Source organism: Anastrepha obliqua, chromosome 1, assembly GCF_027943255.1.
Source record: "Anastrepha obliqua isolate idAnaObli1 chromosome 1, idAnaObli1_1.0, whole genome shotgun sequence".
In the NCBI taxonomy this organism is placed as follows: Eukaryota; Metazoa; Arthropoda; class Insecta; order Diptera; family Tephritidae; genus Anastrepha; species Anastrepha obliqua.
In genome coordinates, this window is record NC_072892.1 from 18,919,075 (window position 1) to 18,927,068 (window position 7,994).

A 7,994-nucleotide genomic window follows, 5' to 3' on the forward strand; every position below is an offset into this window, starting at 1 on the left:
GTGTCAGTTCTGCATCGATTCAACTATGGATTGACCACTTCATGAGGTCTACCCATAGAGAACGTTGGTTTGGGTTGAACTCGTGCAGAGTGGCTAAGTGCTTTGTGAAAGAATCAAACAAGAAAATAGCGACCTTTCTCCTAAAGAATCCGATAGTACTGGTGGGTGTAATCACAGGTCACAAAGCCTGTGGTCAGCACATGGCTACCATAGGGGTCGTAGACAGCCCGATATCCTATTCTGTCTTGAGAATGACGACACTGCAGAGCATTTTCTCTGTAGCTGTCCGGCGTTTTCCAGAATCAGACTTAGGATATTGGGTTGCGATATACTGAACATGGATAAACTTCATACTCTTCCTCTTCCGAATGCCTTAAGATTCATCAATGAATTCAAGAGATTTGTGGAAGAGTGACCTCCAACCACTTTTTATCTTTCCTATCTCTATTATTTCTACTGAAATACTGAAATCTATCAGGGTGTAGTACAATGGTCTCCTGCCTGAGTGCTTGGACTTGTCCAACCCCCCACAAATCTAATCTAATATAATCTAATCGAACTCTGTAAAATCCTAAATTTATGTAAAATTCAAAATCAATTATTATTTATATAAATTTGTGAGAATGCCACATCTCTGCCATGAAAAAGTTTCTCACCAAAACTATCTGCCGTTCGGAGCCGGCATAAAACTGTAGGTCTCTACATTTGTTATCAAACATAGATTGAAAGATAAGTTCAGCCAAATACCTAACAAAGAATGCATGGGTCAATTTTTGAGATATCTCGACAGCAGCACCCTGGCGGGTGAAATCACAGATGAGCTCACAACTGGGAGTTCAAGTCGTGCCCGTTTCAAAAATACATGGCTATAAATTATCTATGAAGCGCAGGTAGTGAAGCTCTCAACTAATTTGAGCAATACTTTTGATTATTTTTACTTCTTTGTCAGCGCTTTTTTTTAAGATTTATAAATTATTTACACACAGTTCTAAGGCCGTTGGAAAACTACAACTGATAAGTAGTGGTTAGCTTCTCAAAATGTTCAAGAGCTCGAAAATTTCGAACCAAACTTCAATAATAAAAGGTTGTGAAAACTTTGACAACTGATTTCGGATGCTATTTAATATATGTAAATGACTTTGATAGGCAAACTTTGATACGCAGCGGAAGAACATCACTACACAACTTCGCCCTCTTCCGATCTGGTCCTATCTCGAAATCCGTTGCCGAAAAGTTATGCATGACTTTTTCATTTCCATGCTTTTGAGTACTTTTCTTTAAAATTTGCTCTGAATTAAAAGTAGCTTCTGCAAAAACACAGCCCCAGTTTATTAAGTAGCTCAAGATGGCCAAACAGGGTGGAAATTAGACATCTTACATAACCTTTAATTATTGCTTTATGATTTCAATCAAATATTTGAGCAGCAAACCAATTAACGAGTTTCGAGCGGGTGTCGAGCTACTCGCATTGGGAGCTTGCGATTAAAGTCTTTCCTTAACAATTTTATTCAAATTGAATATGGAAGTACTTCAGGTATAAAGTTCTTCGCCAGCTTAAGAAACAAACCGAATAAATTCACGTCAGATTATACATAAAACAGACTCAAGATTCATTGTATTGCAAGGTATCGATGGAGATTTCTTGAAACCTTTTAAATAAACTTTAATTCTTCACTTCATATTGAGTTAAATAGTTGTCACTCAACTACGCAGCTATTCAGCACGGCGTCAATGAATCACTGCATCAATCTATTTTCTTGTTCTTTGGCTTAATGCGGATTTTCGTTACACGATAATTGGTTGACTTGGCTCGTCCAAGTTAATACCAAAAAAGTCTCGTAATTTTATTCTGCTTCTAAATTGGCGCGATAATCGCTTACGCGATTTTGGCAGAGTTTAACAAAGCGCGCCAGTCGTTTCTTTCTCGTGCTAACCGGCGCCAGTTGGACGCACCAAATGAAGTCAAGTCCTTCTCCACCTGATCTTCCCAATGCAAGTACCTCTACTACCGCCAGCTGGTTCCGCATGAAATACTTTCAGAGACGGAGCGTTTGTATACATTCGTACGACATGACCCAGCCAATGTAGCCGCTGGATCTTTATTCGCTGCGCTATGTCTATGTCGTCGTAAAGCTCATACAGCTCATCGTTGTATCGCCCGCGATATTCGCCGTTGGCAACGTGCAAAGGCCCAAAAATCTTACGTAGAATCTTTCTCTTAAGCACTCTAAGCGTCGCTTCATCGGATGTTGTCATCGTCCGCGCTTCTGCGCCATACGTTAGGACGGGCATGATGAGAGCCTTGTAGAGTGTTAGTTTTGCTCGTCGTAATTTTATTAGCTCATTCTCAATCCAAGAATTATTTAAATCAAATATTTTCACGATACCAGCGCGCAGCTTCGGCGTAAGATGCGCAATAATAAATTGGTATCGCCCAATTGCAAATTTACAAATGTCATCAAAACCAAAGCGACCTAAAACATAATGGTTTCGATGAAAAAGTAAGGTGCGTTTCATAATCATAAGAAACCCCGTATTTTTCAAAGTATTTTAATTTATAGGCTTCAGAGGAAAACTAAAATTTTACACATCGACTACAGTAACAAAAGTTATATGTTTTATTACAGGATTTAGAGCTTTTTTTAATACATATAATAAAAAAAATTTGAGCAAGAATGTATTTCCAGGCGTTTCAAAATGATAAGGCACTGTTTTATTAAAGTGATCGTTTAACAAAGGTATACTTTTTTCAATTTTTTTTTCTTCTATCATCTAGAATATTTTAGTATTCTATGGAAGCACCATTTGCTTTAGCGACACAAAATAACTTTCTTTCATCGATTTTCGCAGCTTTTTAAATAAATTTACATCTCGAGAAGCCCATTCTGCCCTAATTGCCGCTTTAAGATCGTTGGTGTTGTCAAATTCTGACTAATATACCCTAAAAGTTTTCTATTGGGTTTAGATCCGGAGAGCACGTCGGCCAGTCCATAGTTTCTATGGAACAATAGGTCAAATACTGCCTTGTTTACTACTTACGTGGATTTGGGCGTTGTTTTGCTAAAAATTGAAGGGCGAATAATCCCCACAATTCATTCGCGATGATGTAAACTGTATAATAAGATATAAATGCACCCCACACCAAAATAGAACCTCATCCGAAGTTGCGCTTAGAAAATAAGAGGGGGCTCTTGCGCAAATCTTTCCAATAATTTAAAAAACGATCGGGTCCATCAAGGTTTCATTTTTTCATCCGAAAATATAATCTGTAAAAAAAAGGAAAGTGCGTGTAGCGTAGTACACATAACAGAAGTAAATCTTTCAAGGCAGACAAAGAAAGAAAGAGATACCCGAGAAAGAATGAGAGAGAGAGAGAGAAAGAATATATATCTAAATAAATTCACAACATTTGCAGATAATACAAATAGACAAAATTTACAAAAAACGGAGAAGGGTGGACGTGTAGGTAAACGCCGTACACAAACCGTGGCAACAACGCGCACTACTCCGAGCGTTTACCATCCGCACAAACGCAGTGATTCCAGGACTGCAACAACGGCACAAATTACCGCAAGGTAATACCAATAAATCCGACTCCGGAATGGATAGCACTTTATAGTACGCACAAGCACTAGCCAGGAAACAGAAATAAGCGCCGAAAAGTAGGCACCAAACAAAAAACGCCAATAAAATTGGGACCAAAAATCGCCCCAAGCAGTAGGCACCAAGGAAATATAACGCCAAAAAGTAGGCACCAAAAATATATTTCCTGCAAGTTTGCACCAACAAACAAGAGCTAAAAAGTAAGCAGATTATTACTCACTAGAAATTAGCAACCACAAGGAAAAACTCAGGAAAAATAGCCTAAAGTGTATCTAAGATACATATGAAAAAGGTATAGCTCTCTCTCCCCTTTTCCTCTACGTTACATCTTTTATCTCTCTCGCGGAACGAAAATGGCCTAACGTTGCATGGTCTTGAAATTTTACTGTCCATTCTCGCTCGCCCATCGACGCCTAAGAAGTTTCACTTTAAAAATAATATGAAATTGGGTAACAATAAAAATATTCCAAATATCTCACTGTGTTTCAGTAGGTGCCTAGGTGTTTTTCTGCAAACTGAGACGTGCCAGCCTGTGCCGTGGCAAAAGATGGGGTCCTTTTCTTATTTTTGATAATTTTAAATGATTGCAACTCTGTAATGAGCACCGAGCTGTTGTTTTTGAAACCTTATTTTGAAGATCAGCGGCCAAGTTGGCGCAAGACTTAGTCGAGTTAGCAGCCTTTCTTATGATTGTTCGCTGTTCTCGACTTGATAGAGATGATTTTCTTCCAACGGGCTTCAAAATGTGGTAATTCTCAGGGCTCTGTAAAACATTCCGAATAACACAACGACTTCTGCCTGTTTTTTTGCAATTAATTTGATTGACAAGCCTGAATCCTTGTAGGCCAAAATGTGTCCACACTCCTCTTGTGAACCTCTCGGCATTTTAGGTTAAATTGAATAAAATTATAATTGAAGTCATCCAAAACAGCAATCCAGCTTCTTGGAAAAAGATAACGTTTCTACAAAATACAGTATAGCTGAGTCTATAACTGTTAAAATGACGCCAAATAAAAGCTACTCCGGAAAGTAAAAGCGAGTTTATGGTAGTTCAAAAATTGCATACCAAAGGTGTCTTATGATTATGAAACGCACCTTATTAGATCTAAGATCCTGGCGAAGGTTCCAAACTTAGCAGCCCCCAGTTTCTTACGTACTTACTGTATGCCCATATGTATATGTGTATGTAAGAACTTGATAAGCATTAGACTTCCATTTCTCCGCTGTACAGTTCGAATGCACACAAGTAAGTGTGGACTGATATCCACTCTGATTGGAAATTCGGCACTGTTTAATGTGAAAAATAATTGTTTATCGGTTATATTTAACAACAATGTATCCAAAAATGGAAGTGATGTTAAATGAAACGAACAATACGCCTTCCGAAACTCCTACAGGTAATGCGGGGCATGAAGCCAGTGCAACTATCGCACAGGAATGGCTGACAATCGAGTTATTTGAAGGCTCAATGAAAAACAAGTTTTGGACGTACAAATCGATAAAGAAATTTGGTGTGCGGCCTGGTGTAAAAGACGGCGAAAATTTTATGACGATTCTACAGCGCGTGCATCTCGATGTAGAAATGCAAGGTAAGTATGATTATATTTATATGTAAATGCATACGTTAACACACTCCAAGTTACATATACATGTGTAAAGGGTGATTTTTTAAGAGCTATAGGAAAGTTTTTCAAAAAAACACACGTAAAACTCAGAAAACTGCATGAAATTTTTATTTAAATCGATAGTAGGTACAGTCCATATAATTTAATGTTTGAAGATTATTTCACGCAAATGTTGACCGCGACTGCGCTTCAAATGGTCCATCCGCTTTTTAATTTTGGCATACTCTTTCCACTGTTGCTGTTTCGACCGGTATCTCACATATAAATGCTTTAATGTTTTCTTCCAATGCGTCAATTAAAGCAGGCTTGTCTGAATAGACATGAGCTTTAACATAGCCCCACAAAAAATTATCTAAAGACGTTATATCGCACGATCTGGGTGGCCAGTTGACAGGTCCCGAACGTGAAATGAAATGTTCACCGAACTCGCCTTTCAACAAGTCCATTGTTACGCGTGCTGTATGGCATGTGGCACCAACCGTCTTGCTGAAACCACATGTCACGCAAGTCAAGCTCTTGCATTTTGGGCAAAAAAAAAGTTGGATATCATTTCACGGTAGCGCTCACCATTCACAGTTACCTTACGATTCGCAGCATCTTTGAAGAAGTACGGTCCAATGATACCTCCAGCCCATAAACCGCCCCAAACTGTGACCTCTTCTGGATACATTGATAGCACTTGCAATTCTTCTGGCTGATCTTCACTCCAAAATCGACAATTCTGCTTATTTACGTACCCATTGATCCAAAAATGAGCTTCGTCGCTGAACAAAATTTTTCGATAAAAAAGTGGATCATCGGCCAACTTTCGGCCATTTGCCAAAAATTCTGCGTTGCGGTAAGTCGTTCGGCTTCAATTCTTTCACCAGCTGTATTTTGAAAGGCTTCACACCTAAATCCTTTCGTAAAATTTTCCACGTTGGTGAGTAACAGAGGCCCAATTGCTGCGAACGGCGACGAATCGATAACACCGCGTTACACACATTCTGTCCTATGAACCAAATATACTTTTTCGGAAAGGGGATAAAAAATAAAAATACACGTGTATCGGCGATTTTCATGTACACGTCACATTTTTTTTTTTTTGTATTTTATAACTTTAAACGAGCAATTCTTGTATGCATATCTGTATAGCCACACGATCTCAGGATTAGCTTAACGGATTTAAATGAAATTGGGCACACAGATAGTGTATCACATTTCTAGACTTTTCACCTAGGTGTTGCCACTGACAATGTTTCACGGGGTTGCCGCCTGTTAGAAAAAAAAAAATAAAAATTGCATGAGATATGCCGATGTGGGTATCAGAAGAAAGGTATTTCACTCCGCATTACAATAGAGATATAAAACCCCGAATTTTTTTTATTAATTTTATTATATTAAAATTAAAATTTTTACATTAAAAATTTTAATGCTTTTAAAGAAACTTAGGCCTTTTATTTTTGCGTTTGTAAGTATTTGTGTCAGTATCGCGACAAATAGACCAACAGTATTCGCCAAGCATATGCGTAATGTCTTGTCCTTTAAAGCGCTTTTCAATAGCCGCAATCACCAGGGAAACAATCTAAATGATTGTGAAGGAAATGGATCTTTAGCGACATTAATATGCCCATTTCGCCATATGCCGAAATCATTTCTGCAACAATATTTTTATAATTGTCAGCTCGTTTGTTACCAAGAAACTGCTCAATAACGGCAACTGTACCTTTCCATGCACGTTGTTCGATAGCATTCAATTTTGATGAAAATTCATAACTTGCAACTATTTTTTTATCTGCGGATCACTGAAAACACCTTAAATTACACACAGCATTAAAAAAATAAAGTAAAAAAAAATCAACAAAATCTGAGAATTGATAACATTTTTTTTTTTAATTTTACATAATAAAAACATTTCCACGAGTTTGCCTGCAGAAATTCAACGCAATTGGATCACGGAAAAAGGGTTAAAAATTGATCCAAAGTTTTTTCACACAGGCTGACTACGAGCTCTATATTTTATACATAAAAAAAAAATCTGACGTGTACATGAAAATCGCCGATACACGTGTATTTTTATTTTTTCTCCCCTTTCCGAAAAAGTATATTATATTTGGTTCATAGCACAGAAAAAAAGTTCGTTTTTGTAACGCAGTGTAATTGATGGTCATCATTAACACTAGCCGATACAACTGCGATATTTTCTTCAGTTCGCACTCTACGTAAGCGTGTTGGTGGTTTGATGTCCAATAATGTAAATTTGGTTCTAAATTTAGTCACAATAGCTCGAATAGGCGCTTCAGTGGGTCGATTAAACTGACCATAAAATGGAAGAAGCGTGCGATAAACTTTCTTAACAGAACACGCATTTTTATAATAAAATTCAATGATTTGCAAGCATTGTCCGTTTGTAAGGCGATTCATGGTTAAAATATAGACCAAACTGAAGATGTTTGACAGTGAAACAAAACACGAAACGTGCGTCAGCTGTTTAAACCAACTGTTTAAAAAGATAATAGCTAAAAAATCACCCTTTATATACATACAAATATTTATACAAATTGGAAATTTATGTGCATGTATCTCTCTTTGTGTTACCGCATTTACGTGTGCTCGTTAATCGGGCATTGCTCTAGACGGAACACAGTTTCCCACATGGTTAAGACGCTACCCACCCAGCCTATTGTGCGGCGCTTGGTGGAGTATTGGCAAATCTTTGGCAAGGAATGTTTCACTCATAAAACATATCTACCAGCATTTGATGAGATGAACAAGAATATTGGCATG